Genomic DNA, 16,912 nt, shown 5'->3' on the forward strand with positions numbered 1-16,912 from the left:
CTTGAGCAGTTGGAACCAGAGCAGACCTCATTATTATTCATGACTGTCCCAAATATGGTCAAATAATATAAGACCAATTCTTATAGTTGGACATGGACCTGCAAAACTGTTCATGTATAATTTTTGCATGTTCCTAAGCTACATACTATCTCTTTAGATATGAGAGTACAGTTTAACATTGTATAAATGCATTCTGTGGCATTTGAATTCTCCAAATACGCATTTAAAGTACTGTCAGAAAAAGTCATTGCCTTTAACAAGTTATTGAATAATTCATGCAATAATTCAAACGAAATAATAACACTTGTCTTGTTTTCTGTTGTGAATCCATAATCTTTACTTAAAAGCAGCTTGCTTGGCTAATTTAGCATTTCACTGACTGGTTTCGAATGTTTAGTTACATTCTTGATCCTTGCTCGTTTGCATAATCATCTCTAATTACCAAAGATGCATTTTAAACGGGTGTAACTGCACTAATCAATTCCTTGCTTGCCAGTCCAGGTTGTTCCCTCCTTAAAATCGATGTCAGATATGTCACACTTAACTGCGGGTTGTTCAGTTGTTGCAGCCACACAGGCGTGGTGAACTTCGGCCAGTGTTCTAGTGAGGGTGTCACTTATCCAGACAGCACAGACAGAGCTCTGGGTCGCAGTGATTACAGATGCGCAGCGGCAGGACCACGTCACTCTCGCAGTTGCTGCTGTCAAGTGCTGTCCTCCCCCCCAAAACCCCCACCTCTCGCTCTGCTCTGGCCATGAGGGAGGCTAAAAGCTGGAACACTTGGCTCGAGCCCTTTCACACCTGCTTTCAGAATGCCAATCAGATTTGCATCCCAATCAGCTTCTAGACAATACATGCTAACATTTGTAAATAAAGTGAAGGTTACATGTTTCACAAACAGTTCTGAATGGAAGTTTTTGAATTGCTGCAGTCATGTGGGGTTTTTATAAAAACATTATTACTAAAAATGTGCAAAATTATAAGCCACTTTTAATAAACAGGATACAAATGTAAGTCTAAAATAGATATTTCTGCTATTGACAAACTAATTGTTTGAGAAAAGGGGTGCTTATTTTGTGATTGTTGGATGATGGCAATGCCTAAGTAAATATTCTACTATTTAAAAAGTTTATTATTTATTTCAAAATAAGTGCACATTAGTGTCTGGCCGCATTTTCAGCAATGCTGGTTCTGAAAGTATTTTCCATTTCAATTGTCCATAAGGATTTTTAGAAGGTCTTTAATAAAGTGTTATAAGCCATGCAAACCAACCAGCTTAGATCATAACATTGCATTGTACTTTTAGGCTTCAGTGAAGGGGGAATACAAAAACAAAATAGAAAATATCAATATTTTAATAAAAATATTATCCGTTTATACAAAAAAAAAATCTGTAACCTGCTTATCAGTAAGTTTCCATGTATTTAAATTTTCATTCTTGCAACACATTTCTTTGTTGTTGCATTTTGTGCATCAATTCTCTATTGGAGACAGGTCGGGACTGCAGGCAGGCCAGTCACGCAACTGTATCCACCTTGACTGTATGGAACATTGTGGAAAACTCAAATAAAAAAAAAGAAAGTAGTGATTTCCAAACTGACGTTAAATTGCATTCATTGTAGACAACATGAACACAAAAAATCATGTTTTGTCTGGGCATCTTTATTTGATTTGTAAATATACATCTTTTACTGTCATTCAGATCTGCAACACATTTCAAAGAAAGTTGTGACAGAAGCAATTTAGAACTAATCAAGTCAATTGGTTAAATAATGATGTGATTTGAAACAGGTGATATCAACAGGTGATTGTAATTATGATTTGGTACAAAAGCAGCATCCAAAAAAGGTCTAGTCCTCTAGGAGTAAAGATGGGCAGAGGATTGCCAGTTTGTCAACAAATAAATGAGAAAATTATTGATATGTTTAAAAACAATATTTCTCAAAAAAAGATAGGGGAACATTTAGATTTTCACCTTCAACTGTGCATAACATAAATAAAATATTCAAGAACTCTGGGATAATTTCAGTGTGTAAAGGACAAGAATGCAAGCCTAAGCTGAACAACCCTGATCTCCGATCCCTCAAGTGGCACAGCATCAAAAATTGCCATTCATATGTAAGCGATATCACCACATGGATTCAGGGCTATTTTGTCAGGAGCAACATGTAGTTACATCCACAAAAGCCAGTTAAAACTGTACTGTCTGAAAAGGAAGCCCTAGGTTAACAGTGTCCACTAGCGCCGTTGTCTTCTCTGGGATTTGAGGCTTCTGGGATGGACCATCACACAGTAGAAACATGAACTGTGGTCAGATAAATCAGTATTTCAGGTATTTTTAGGGAGAAATGGACATTGTGTGCTCCGAACCAAAGAAAAAAAAGATTGTCCAGACTGTTACCAGCAATAAGTCCTGAAGCCAGGATATGTCATGGTATGGGGTCTTGTCAGTGACCTTGGCAAAGGTAACTTGCACTTCTGTGATGACACCATTATTGCTGAAAAGTACATAAAAAAGTACAAAGAGATTTTGGAGCTCAATATGCAGCCTTCGTTTTCAAGGATGCCTGCATATTTCAACAAGACAATGCAAAACCACATTCTGCACACATTACAAAGTCCTGGCTGTGGAGGAAAAGGATACAGGTACTTAACTGGCCTGCCTGCAGTCCCGAGATGTCTCCGACATTTCAGAGTGGTAAATGCTTTACTGTTCCATTTTTTTTTTAAATGTGTTGCAAGAACCAAAATTGGGATACACTTTTTTTTTTTGTCACCTCACAGCAAGAAAGTCACTGGTTCCAGTCTCGACTGGGCCAGTTGGCATTTCTGTGTGGAGTTTGTGTCCTCCAGGTGCTCTGGTTTCCACCACAGTCAAAAAACATGCAGTATAGGTTAATTGAAAGAACTAAATTGGCTGTTGTGTATGAGTGTCTGTGTTAACAAAAGAGGTGGGTGTATGTATGTACTCTGGCTTATGCGTACAACATAAGCGTATTTGGTGGTTCATTCAGCTGTGGCAAACCTGATAAATCAGGGATTAAGCCAAATTTCAATGAATGAATAAATGAATGAATTAATTAAAAATTTAAAAATAAATCCTACACCTATTTTTTGAGTATTTGATGTTTCATACTACACCAAATAATAATCATTAACATCTCAAATGAATAGGATAGATTTTATGACATTAGTGTATGAGCTGTTTTATGGCTATTCTTTTATATAAAACAAAACAGGTCAAAATTATATCATTGCTGTGTGATTTTAACAATTGGGTAAAATCCAAAAGTAAAAAACGGGACTGCACAAAAACAACCATTTTAGTAAGGGAAACAAATATGTGATGTTAAGCTAAAAATGAATGCTCTAACATAACCATTAGTTCCTACAATAAAAGCATGTAATTTATTCATCTAACATTTAAAACAAAAGTCGTAGGGCACCAATTTGCACCCTATTTGTGGAAAGTGCCATTACATTTCTGATATGTGGGATGGGGAAGGCTCAGGGGAAAAAGGCAGACGGCTAACAAGAAGAGTGGATTCATCCCAAGAATAACGTTATTATGGATAATGACTGCATCCATCTACGATAAAGCTGACAGATGAAGAAGCGCGGCAGACATCTTGGTTCTATTTTGAGCCCCTCAAAGCACCTAGTCCCTAATCCAGTCAAATTTACGCCGGTGATTCACTCTGAAAATTAATTATTATTATATTCAGGTACCTCAGCCGTCTGTGTGATCTTAAGAAAGTTGGACAAAACACATTTATGAAGCATGCATTGATGTTTCAGACCGAATACTTATTGTTTTTCCGCTTCGCCGCGTAGGTGTTTTGATTATGATTGATTGTAAAAGCGTTCAAACAAATGATAAGGTCAAAAGCTTAAGTGTTTCCCTGCAAAAAAATAAAGCAGAGCAATTTTCCCTCTTCCCCCTTCAGGCCTGGTGTCAAGTCCCATCATGACATGTGGCTGCTTTGTGACACAAATCCAACGTACCACCTCGCTGTAAAATTCGCCAAAAATTCGCTTGTGGTCATCGATGTCACTACAGTTTCAAATCAACGTCTGTAGGTGGATCACAAAACACGCTATGTGACCAAACATAGGAAGTGCCACAGGCCCAACGCACTGGTGTCTGTTGGCTAATAAGACTCATAAAGCATATGATGCGTCGCTTTGTTTACCAGCGGCCCTCACGACAAAAAGCCGACCCACTTCAGAGAGTTAGTGAACCATTAAATCTTGCTCTTGATAAGCGCAACACTCAAAAGTTCATTCGAGTCCTCACCTCATTTGTACCTCGTGTCGCCAAAAGACTCTTCACTTTCATTCCTGTAATTGCATCGGATTACGGCAGCGCTGTTAACAATGATGCTGTTAAGCTGCGCAGCGTCATCAGCAGATATAGTCTATTCTGGTCAACTGCTAGGGGATATCAATAAAAGGTTGTCGCAACTATAAACGAGTTTAAAAGGGCTCAGAGTGCCTGCTGATCTCCTGCTCCAAATAGACTGGGCTCCGACTCAATAGAATGGGGCTCATCTGTCTTCTCAATGGGGGTGTTTGCTGATATGAATTGGTGTCTTTAATTGAATTCAGAAAACTTGGAATATTGGCTCCCTCTGGATTTTCAGATGCATATTAATGGGGTCTGGAGAAAAAAAAACAGCACACTCAGATGTTTGGAGACAACATACTGATATTAAATGAAAGACGGTTATGGGTTGTGGGCCATAATAAATGAGGGTTTTTACTAGAAGTTTTAATAGAATGCCTTGTAGAATTGTAGTTAATTGTTGAGGGAAAATATGCCTATTTTTACCATGATTTAGAGAAGATACCCACTAAAATGTAAATTTGTGAAACAGATACAAAAAATGCCAGGTATATTTAAATGATATTTTAAACGCACAACATAAAAATAGAAATTATTTATACAAATTAATGAGCTAGGTTCTCCCCGCCCACCATTCCCATGTGCATGTCAGAGCCATAGTCCTGTCTCACCTGTCTGTATCGATGTGATGCATGTCGCTTTCACGTCAAACACACTTTCGTTATAAAGTACAAAATAAACCTGATTTAAGTCCACAAACCGGGATTTAAACATATTCTTTCATACTTACTCACACAATGCGCATATCTGTCAACCCTCCCATTTTTTACCAGGAATCTCCTGTATTTTCCAGCTATCATCCCATAGAGGTTTTCCCATATATCTCCCGTATTTTAATCGTTCTATGAAGGGCAATAAACATTAAAGAGTCGATCCTCCCTATACACAAGTCATACCGCCAAACCACCAGTGGACGCCCCTTGCTCTTAAATGTGAATCTATTCTGTGCTTTAATTTTATTTAGACATCAAAACACTTTGAAATAAAATGTAATAATAGCAGAATTCCTTTCCTTTCCATTACAGGCGCCATCGCCCCTCCAATGCAATCCTCAAAACTTGTAGCAGTGTGTGACTGTCAGATGCGCTCTATAGTAATAAATAGACTCTGATTCCCAAATAGATTCTGTACATACGATTTGAAGCAGAATGAATGTGGACACTGACACGGACACTTATCCCTTATTTTTACATCCCAATGTTGAAAGGTATGACTATAGTGTGGTGATTAATTACGCAGCGATTTTAATGTATTTATTACAAACATGCACTGTTTTAAAAATGTTTTAAACTTGTAAAACTTGAGTTGCAGATGATCACAGTGAGCTGAACAGATCTTTTAATTCTAGTTGCTTTGCAAATATCCTGTCTTGTGGATATGATTGTAAGCGTTACTATACTATACTATACTATACTATACTATACTACACTATACTATACTACACTACACTACACTATACTATACTATACTATACTATACTACACTAATACGGGGCTGTCAGTCAATTTGGTGGTTGCGGAAAACCGCATTCTTACATCACGTTGCAGTCAGCCTCAAAATGTGAGAGATTTGGACCTATTTTAATATCAAGAAATAAAAAAAGAGACTTGTATTTCTATGACTCCAATATGACTGTGGACATACTATACTTGCACACAGTTTTGTCCAAACTGCTGACAAAAATGTATTTTCATTATAGAATTTTGCTTATACATACTTAGTGACTTCTGTCCCTTAAGTCACAAGAATAAAGCTGAATCACAGTGGATGCAGAGCTGTATCATGCTAGACAGATGGGGGATTGTTAAAAACTGGAAATCTTTCAGTCGACCTCCGATCTTCAAGTGGATCTCAAAGTTAGGACGAGTTGCAGCTTTTGAAAAACTCTCAGTTTACATGGAAGGATTGAAATTTATTTTGAGAAATAGGAAAGAATTACGGAATTTCTGCGACCCACAACGCTAGCAAACATATAACAAGACAAAATAATAATTAAAGCTATGATATTAGCATCCCCCACCCCTTTTTTCTTGTATGTGTTTTGATTTGGTTTACTTACTTAATTTATATGACATTTATTTTTTGTGTTTATTTATTTTGTATTGTTCTACTTTTATGGTAATGCTCTGTTTTTGATATTCATCTGCATTAACTGGAATAAGAAAAAAAATGTAATTATAATTTAGGTTTTCATGAACTACAAACCAACATGAGATCCGAACTTGCATGAAACAGTTGCCTAAATTCTTGAATAAGAGTGTGTATGGGTGTTTCCCAGTACTGGGTTGCACCTGGATAGGCATCGGTTGTGAAAACATATTTCAGAATAGTTGGCGGTTCATTCTGCTATGGCAACCTCTGATAAATCAGAGACTAAGCCAAAGGAAAATGAATGAATGAATGTTCCCTGCAGCTCCAACAAGCTTATGGGATAGCAAATTGTCCGCTGGTTTCACACTGCACTGCAGGCACCATAAGACCCGCACTAGTCTTTAATCTAAAATGAATTATAATGCAAACACAGCAGAGACTTTATTGTCTGACAGACATGTCTGAATTCATCCGCTGTACCCTATAAGTTTTAATAAGCTTGTTAAAATCCAATTGCTCATGGGTACCTAAATGTCACCCAGGATTACAGTTCAACCAGTGGAAAGTTATAATATAAACCCAGAGCTCCCAAATCATGTTTCTGTTGCGACTGTCCCCATCAGGTGCATGCAAAATCAGCTCTATTTGGAAATTTCATTTAGTCCACTAAGAGGTCTCTTTGAATACAAGGAGCTCTTGGCGGACAAGCGGAGCAGATGAGGTCAGACACAGAGCGGAGATTTCACCCCTCAGGACATGAAACTCTCAATCCAACTGGATCAGCACTGACAAACCAAATCTCACACGGCGGCAAGCAGCAGCTAAATATCAGCAGGCTTAATAGGATAGTTTATGCGAAAATTCAAATGTGCTGGTTATTTACTTACCCTCAGACAATTCATGATGCAGGTGACTTTTTAATTTAGTAAAACAGTGGTAATAAAGATTCTTAAGAAACTGTGGCCATTGGTGATTCATAAAACGCAGGTCAATGGCTGCTGACACACGAGAGAGTCACAAAAACTGCATACAGGCAAAACAAAATTAAAACCAGTAGGTCCTGATGAAAAACTTGAGACTTGATGAAGTAAAACAGTCACACTGTGGAAGAAACTGAACATTACTTGCAACAAGTTTAGCTTTAATTCACCACCTCACTTTCACAAACGAAACATTCTTCTACAATTGTTCACCAAATCAACCTAATCTGTCTGAAACAGTTTGCAGAATGACCGAGCACATCTACAGGTTACCCAATCAAAACTTACTTTCAGATATGGCGACAGATGACTTGACTCATAATGAGCCAATATACTGAAATTTATATCCCATAATGCCCTTTTTTGCCATCTCATTCCTTGTTCCAGTGGTTTCAACATTTTTGAACTGAAAAAAGGTTCAAACTCAGATTTTTTGTGTTTTTTGTAAAATGGAGAGTTGACGAAGATGATAGTTTATTTCCATTATAAATACTTCATACACGTTAAACATAATCATTTCATTTAGGAATGCACTGAAATTAAACTTCTGTGATGAAACCAAAAATTCTGGAAAAACTGTTTTATAATAATTATTTTATTAAACAATAATAAAGTAATTTTGTGAAACTTTTTATATTTAACCCAGTATTTTGGATTATACTGATTTAAAAACACAAGTCAGTAAGATAACCACATATTACTGACCGTAACACTTTATTGACAGTGAATGTGTCAAAGATATCATTATACTGTATCAGCGTTGCCAGGACAGCAGGAAAAAGTATACTACATATAAATGTGCAGTCTGTGCATTATTTGGGTGAACTTTACATTTCCGGCAAGGACATGTGTTTCATGTATAGATAGTTTACGTATACATGAGTGAAATATTTATAGAGTGGAATATTGACCTAATTTGATATCAGTGAGTTTCATACCACAGTGCTTTCTGCGTCTAGTTTGAATGGCCCTTCACACCACGTAGTAACGAGTGCATATCATTTTTTCCAGCTTAGATATTTGGCAGATTTTCTCTTCTAAATGAAAACCAAAAACCTGGAATATTTAACAGTTTTGTGGTGGCACAGTGTGTCAGTTGTTAGCACTGTTGTATCACAGCAAAAAGGGCGCTGGTTTGAGTCCTGACTGGGTCAGTTGGTATTTCTTTATGGAGTTTGCATGTTCTCCCCTTGTTTGTGTGGGTTTCCTCTGGGTGCTCAGGTTTCCCCCACAGTCCAAAGACTGAATTAGATTAAAGCCAAAGTTTAAGTGCATGTGTGAATGAGTGTGTATATGTGTTTCCCAGTAATGGGTTGTGGCTAGAAGGGCACCTGCTGCGTAAAATATATGTCGGAATAGTTGATGGTTCATTCCGCTGTGGAAACCCCTGATAAATAAGGAACTAAGCTGAAGGACAATGATTGAATTAAACTATTTTGATATCATTGGGTTTCATAGCACATTGCTTCCTGTGTCCCGTGTGAAAGGCACTTGACACCATGCAGTGACTACAGCTAGAGTACAAAAACCTAATTTTTCATGGCCATTTTTGGTGGTGAATTAGTTATTTCAACCAGAAACAAACTTTCCAAAGGAACCGGTTTATAGAAAAAAATTAGACGGACTTCACGGTTTATCTGAGGCTATTGCTCGCAAATAATGTAAATAATGATCCATTTCTTAGACAGACCAATCAACTTGCTTTAAAAGACTCAATATATCACATATATCAATATGTTTTTTTGTCTCTCAAAGTGCTGTTAGCCAATGACTTGCATTTTATAACACACCAAGCATCAGTTTTAGAAAAAAAAAAAATCATATTTAATGTTCTACTCAAGAAAAAAGATCACCTACACACTTTTATGGCCTGAGAGTGAGCACATGTGCAGCAAGTACTAATTTTGGGGTGAACTATCCCTTTAATTATTGATTCAGAGAGTGATGTCCTTAGCTCATACAAGCATCTTTGATTTGCTACTTTGAAATATACCGCATTTCCGGCCCTAATTAAATTTTCTGTTGATAGCTTGAAGCTTGTTATCCTGCAATAGGAAGTTTTGTTATATTGGTGGATATTTTGGGAAGACTTGCCTAATTGAGGAGAAGGAACAAAGATTGACTTGATTTAGATTCAAAGAGTGGACAGTGTGTCGTACAGAAGTGCTGAAATTTATCTTTTGTTCTGCCTCCCACAGGTCGGTTCATTAAGAAATGTATTATTTACAGCTAATATGAAAACAATATGCAGCATTAGAGGTTTCAGTCATGAATGCTGAGCTCCTATCTTGCTATTTAAAGCGCTGTTCTTTTCAATTGTTTACGCAGCAGGGATTTGTCACTGTATTTTTTATCTTTTTTTTTTTTTAAAAAGCAGCGGTTAAATCTAGGTCACAGCTTTTATACTAACAATACCCAGCTCTCCATTCTTAGCAATTTATGGAATATCATCCAAATGTCAAAACGTTTTTCCATTACTGCAGAACTTGTGCATGTAATTCAGTGCATTTATACATGAATAAATTGCACTCACCGACCACTTTTTTTTAGGTACACCTTACTAGAACCAGGTTGGACCACCTTTTGTCTTCAGAACTGCCTTAATCTTTGGTGGCATAGATTCAACAAGGTACTGGAAATATTCCTCAGAGATGTTGGTCTTTATTGACATGATGGCATCACACATTTTCTGCAGATTTGTCGGCTGCGTATCCATGATGTGAATCTCCTGTTCCAACACACCCCCAAAGGTGCTCCATTGGATTGAGATCTGGTGACCGTGGAGGCCATTTGAGTACAGTGAACTCAACTCTTGTCACTTTCAAGAAACCAGTCTAAGATTTGCTCTTTATGACATGCCCCATTATCCTGCTGGAAGTAGCCATCAAAAGATGGGTACACTGTGGTCATAAAGGGATGGTGCCAACCCAGGCACATTGTGGAAACGTAGTCCCGCGGACGTTTCTGGAGACCGCGGAATACGTCCCAGCGGGTACGTACGGCTGCAGTTTTTGTTTTCGCGAATCCGCGAGAGGCCGCTGTTGCGTGCTTTTTCGCACCTCAGACGCCTCTTGCGCTCAGTTCTCGCGTGAACCCGCCGGAGGCCGCTGTCCGACTGACCGGATGATTGACTGCGCGACCGGCCAATCGGCCGACTTGTCCTCCTCCTTCCCTGAACCCAACCGATTTTACCGATCGACCCGGCCGCCCGCCCGCTCGCTTCCCTAAACCCGAGCAACAGTTCACAAAAGCTGTCCAAAAAAATAAAAGCCCTGATTTTTTTTTTATTCCACCGCGTTTACGGATTTTGCCGCGTTCTCACCCTGTCACGAAACTCGTTCACTTAATTTTTGGGATTCTGTTTTTGTCTTACCTGATAGCTGGAACTGCTCTTCCGCAGCCTCAAAACCGGTCACCGTGGTCGACCCCTCTCCGCATCTCGAGCCTGCCGACGTACACGCTGAGCTGAGTGGACAAATGGGTTGCAGCGGGGAAGCCCTCCACAAGGAGGTAAGGCAAGCGCGAAAGGGAACAGCGTCACACCGCCCCGCAGCGTTCTCTTAAAAAAAATAAACGCGGCCATACGTACCCCTCGGGACGTATTCCGCTGTCTCCAGAAACGTCCGCGGGACTACATTTTCAGAATGAGCTTGGGTTGGATGGTGCGGTGTTGACACGATGCTCAATTGGTACTAGCTGGCCCAAAATGTGCCAGGAAAATATGCCCCACACCATTATACCACCACCACCAGTCTGAACCGTTGATACACGGCAGGATGGATCCATGCTGTCATCAAAGTTGGACGAGTTGTGCGTTCAGAGATCCTCTTTTGTATACTTTGGTTGTAATAAGTGGTCATTTGAATTACTGTTACCTTTCTTTCAGCTTAAACCAATCTGTCCATTCTCCTCTGACATTAACAAGGCATTTTTGCACACAGAACGGCCGCTTACTGGATATTGTCTCTTTTTTAGACTATTCTCTGTAAACCCTAGAGTTGGTTGTTTGTGAAAATCCCAGTAGATCAGCAGTTTCTGAAATACTCAGACCAGCCCGTCTGGCATTAACAACCATGTCACGTTCAAAGTCACTTACATCACCTTTCTTCCTCATTCTGATGCTCGGTTTGAACTGCAGCAGATTTTCTTGACCATGTCTACATGCCTAAATGCATTTAGTTGCTGCCATGTGATTGGCTTATTAGAAATTTGTGTTGAAAAGCAGTTAGACAAATGATCATATTGAATAACCTAATAATTATTTCAATATGAAAACATAATGTAGCTAACTTTAAACCTATAATAATAATAATAATCCCTGTATAATTAAAAAAAAGTAATATTTTTAATAAAGCTGCTATAAGTAAATGCAAATAAATAACATTGTATTAAATAAAAATAAATGCAGATAAAGGTCATTTTTACAGTATTTTCAGACACTAATTTCTACAAATTGTTATTGATTGAACATCATTCACATTTTATCAACTCAAACTGGAGGAAGCTAAATTAAATAAACGTAATGTGACTGAAGACCTTTAGTTTCCACGTTTTATGTTCTTCACTGCTGGCCTTTGTTGTTGAATCACCTTGAGATGATGAGGAGGCACAGATATTCTGCTATGCTCCATTGCACTTGTCCTTTTCTGGTTTCATCTAACTCATCCAGTTCTGAGTACTTGTCACAGACAGTGTAAGATCCCTGTCTTTTACCTTTTTCTGACACTTTTGGCCTCATGATTTGCTGGGCCTGACAACAACTTCTCAGCTTGATGGAGAAATGATTTGACATGACATGACATGAGTAGCCCTCACAAGAAGACTTTGAGTTCAGCATAAGAATCAATCATACTTTTTAGTCAACAGCACTGACATCTTTATATACAGCCAAAATGTAGAATGAAGTCCTCGGGTCATCTGTCTCTTTAACATTGAAGCCTTCAAGTATGAGAAAAAGCAAATACTTATAAATAATATAATATTTGTCTGTTTTCATTCTGATATAATTTAAATGGTAAAAATCAATTTTAGCAATTAATTAAAATCATGGAATTGTTTACAAGTACAACGAAGATCAAAATTAGAGAAAAAATATTAATAATGGATGAACATAATTTTACCCTTCAGTCCATTAGACCAAGTCCCTGCTCCTCTTGCTGTACATGCTCCTCCACAAATGTTAGTCAAGCCTTTTGTTTATTTCTGCTGATGAAGTTTGGTCAGCACAAAAGCTTTCAATCCAAATTCTCTTAGGGTGTACACTTCTTGATAAAAGTTTTGTGGCCTATCCAAGTTTTAGGAATCTTAAATAATAACTTGACTTCTGTTGAGTTGATCATTTGGTATCAGAAGTGGCTTATATGAAAGGCAAAGGCCTCTAGATTACACTTGTTTTACCAAAATAAAACATGATCATGCTTTGATTTTTAACTATTTAATTAGTACAGTAAGGTCTGACTTTACTTAGACAAAAGTCTTGTCACTTAACAGAAATAATGTACAGTATAGAATATAAAGTCATGGTGCAGTGAAAAATGAATTATTATTGTATATGACTCCCATGAGCTTGTAGGACTGCATTCAAACATCTCTGCAATGACTCAAATAACTTAATAATAAAGTCATCTGAAATGGCAAAGAAAGCGTTCTTGCAGGACTCCCAGAGCTCATCAAGATTCTTTGGATTCATCTTCAATGCCTTCTCCTTCATCTTACCCCAGACATATTCAATAATGTTCGTGTCTGGTGACTCGGCTGGCCAATCCTGGAGCACCTTGACCTTCTTTGCTTTCAGGAACTTTGATGTGGAGGCTGAAGTATGAGAAGGAGCGCTATCCTGCTGAAGAATTTGCCCTCTCCTGTGGTTTGTAATGTAATGGGCAGCACAAATGTCTTGATACCTCAGGCTGTTGAAGTTGCCATCCACTCTGCAGATCTCTCACACGCTTCCATACTCAATGTAACCGCAAACCATGATTTTTTGTTCACCAAACTTGACTGATTTCTGTAAGAATCTTGTGTCCATGCAGGTTCCATTAGGTCTTCTGCTATATTTGTGATGATTGGGATGCAGTTCAACAGATGATTCATTGGAAAAAATCTACCTTCTGCCACTTTTCCAAGTGATCAACTATAATTCAAGTTATTATTTGTTGCTCTTACAACTGGGATCGATGACAAGACTGGGGCGTTTTAAAATCGTGAAGATCAGTTGATTCATCGGCGGATCGCTCTTATGTCTGATCATATACACCCATGATCTTATCGGCGTTTTCGAATGCATTCAACAGCGCTTAAATGTTAATAGGAAATGGACGTTATAAAATTTCACTACCGATTCATACAGAAATTCCAGCATCATGACTAGAATGTATTCACAGCTGTCTTGTTTGTTTTGGCTGAATCAAACTCTCTATTGTTTCCACCTTTGGTGTGGATCCTTATGTCTGATGTGAATATTCCACAACTGCAGTTACTGGTGCAGTTACTGGTTTACTTGCAAAAATCAGAAAGTGAACCACCACAAATAAAAAAAAAAATCAACATTGTCTTTGGTGCGGACCAAAGCAAATGAACTAATGGGTTTTCCTAGTGTGATTACACCCTCAAACATTAAGACTTGTCAAGATCCTTGCTCTGTTCAGCACTGAACTGAGGATCAATTCCAGCAGCATTGTCTATTGAACTTCTCTGCAATATCCAATCCTTTCATGTGCCTCAAGTGCGGGTGTCTTGACTAAGTTAGTGAAATGTAAATATATATTCACAAATTCAAAATGACCGGCTTCTATTGCAATGAATGCAAGGTTTAACTCTTTGGCCTTCACCAACCTGCTCTCAGCATTTTAGACCTTAGATTACCTTTCTGTAAATTCAGTCAAATCTGTTCTTTTACCCCTTAGGATAACTTCAAACAGAACAAATGAGTTACCTTGACATTTTTAGATATTCACTATTGTACCAATACATCTTACAATTTATACAGCTGCACTTGTAGAAACTATTAAATGTTTTGTTTCTTATAAAACTTAAAAGTTTAAAATGTTTTTTAAGAAATAAAACTTATTATACTTTTATAGTTTATCCACTATTATTTTTTTCTGTATAGAAATACTTCTGTCATAATATCCTCTAAAGTGAACTGTTACTTTGACTTTTTACTATACTTTAGTTATTGTGAGAACGTATCTGTCATTTGTGTAAGAACATAATATGACAGCAATTTCTCTCAAACAAAAGAACTGCAATATAGTAAACCAAATAACATCATTCATTCACAAAGACATGCAGAACTTCATATTTAAAAAGTCTTCTTGCAGTTTAATATTCGAATTTACACAACAGTTCTGTTTGGTTCTTGAATCTGATTGGCTGATAGCCGTGTGGTATTCTGCAAATAACAGCACTCGTACCGCCTCCTCACCCTTTACCCTTGTGTAATCGTTCTCCCACATAGAGTGACAAGCAGAGGACACTCGACAGATTGACAAAAATTGCTGCTGTTGGGCAACATAATGTACATTTGAGGCTTTTTTTAGTCAAGGATGTAGTTGTTTAGATTATAACTATTCAGTTTATTTATAAGACTAGTGCCTACCTTAAATATTTATTATTTCTAAGAGACAGCCATTAATCCTGTCATTGAGCAGAACTCAGTCTCTGTAGACCAGGGTTTTTCAAAGTCTAAGACAGTGGGCCTCCCTTTTGACACAACTTATCCATTGGCGCCCCCCTCCTCCCAAACACACACACACACACACACACACACACACACACACACACACACACACACACACACACACACACACACACACACACATTTATATATATATATATATATATATATATATATATATAAAGACACAGACAGATGTCAGACTGTTAACTCACTTTTATCATCATTTGCATGAAAGTGCAATCATTTAGAGTAATAACAAGTATTTTAATATAACGTTTTTAAAACTAGGATGATGGTTCAATATGAATAGAACAGATCCAAGAACTGTCCAGCCCAGTCAAAACAGTCGAAGTTTAGTGGGTCTCATGCTGTCATTAGCCAAAATATTTTGACAAACCACACATAAAGGTCGTGGTTCATCAGCTGGTCCTGTCCACGTAAATCCTAAACTCAAATACTGATCATCATATCGTCGTCTTTTGGGTTTAAGCCCTGAACTTGAAGGCTTTTGTGGCGAGGGGGCGTGGCCGAGAGCCGTGGGAACGGAGTGAGGCCACCGCGTAAGTGGATCTGCGGTGCGCACCTGACTCGGATCCCACGGAAGGAGCTCTGGATAATAAAAGGAGGAACGAGGGCAGAGGAAGCCGAGAGAGGACCGGGCCGGACATATTTTACTTTTGCTTTCAGTTTGACGGCAGTCTCCGTGAGGAGCTGCTGTCCGTTTGTTTTGGTTTAGACGGCAACCTCCATGAGGAGCTGCCGTCACTGTTATTAATAAATCATTTTAAAACTGCGTCGGTTCTCCGCCTCCTTCTTTCCGGCGGCCAAAGGGCTTTGAATCGGGGGGTCTCAGAAACTGGCCCATTGTATTAGCAGGCATATACCTGTATTGGCGGGCTTGCCAAACAGAAACGAATTAACAGCTATGGCCTTCTGGGTAAAAAAGGTTTTCTTATATTTGACGTATTATTATTATTATTTTTTTTGCTTTATTTAATTAAAACGTTTAAATATAATAAAAAATACATATAATAATTAAACTTAATAATTATATTTTTATTGTATTATATTTCTTCCCGCGCCTCCCCTGACATGCTCTGGCGCCCCCCAGGGGAGGCGCGCCTCACACTTTGAAAACCCCTGCTGTAGACTGAAGGCATTTCATGGCGTTCAGCATTAAAATCTTAAAATGTGAGCAAAATCACCAATGTTTTTTCATCACTTCAGATATTATGCTTGAAAATCATTTAAATACTAGCTCTAAAGTGACACTGGGAGCCATATCGCACACAATATACTTGTGTTATATTGCTATTCTATATTCCAATTTGATTAGGTTTATAACATTAGATGTGAAATATCATCCAAAATTTTCTGATTGCAGTCTTAATGTTCATGCTGACATTTTTTATTTCAAATTGACAAACTTAAAAACAACAGTGCGGATGTGTAGTATATCTGTGTCATATACACCAACCACCCTATGCTATAAATGCTGGAATTGTGCTGAAGTTCCATTCAGGTTGTAGCTTTCAAAACAATCATGCCCCTTTTTAGTGCAAATGATGCTTATTTTGGAATACTGCATATTTGTCATTAAAAGAAGTGCATGGTGAACTTCACCTGAACAGCAGAATCCATTGCAGTCTTCAAGATGACACACTCTTCTGGGAAAAACAATATCAAAGATAAGAAAAATCAACATGAACTTATAATATCCCAGTTGACAATAAACTATGAATCTCACTTTAACATTTC

Source organism: Danio rerio, chromosome 24 (assembly GCF_052040795.2).
Source record: "Danio rerio strain M-AB ecotype USA chromosome 24, GRCz13ab, whole genome shotgun sequence".
Lineage (NCBI taxonomy): Eukaryota > Metazoa > Chordata > Actinopteri > Cypriniformes > Danionidae > Danio > Danio rerio.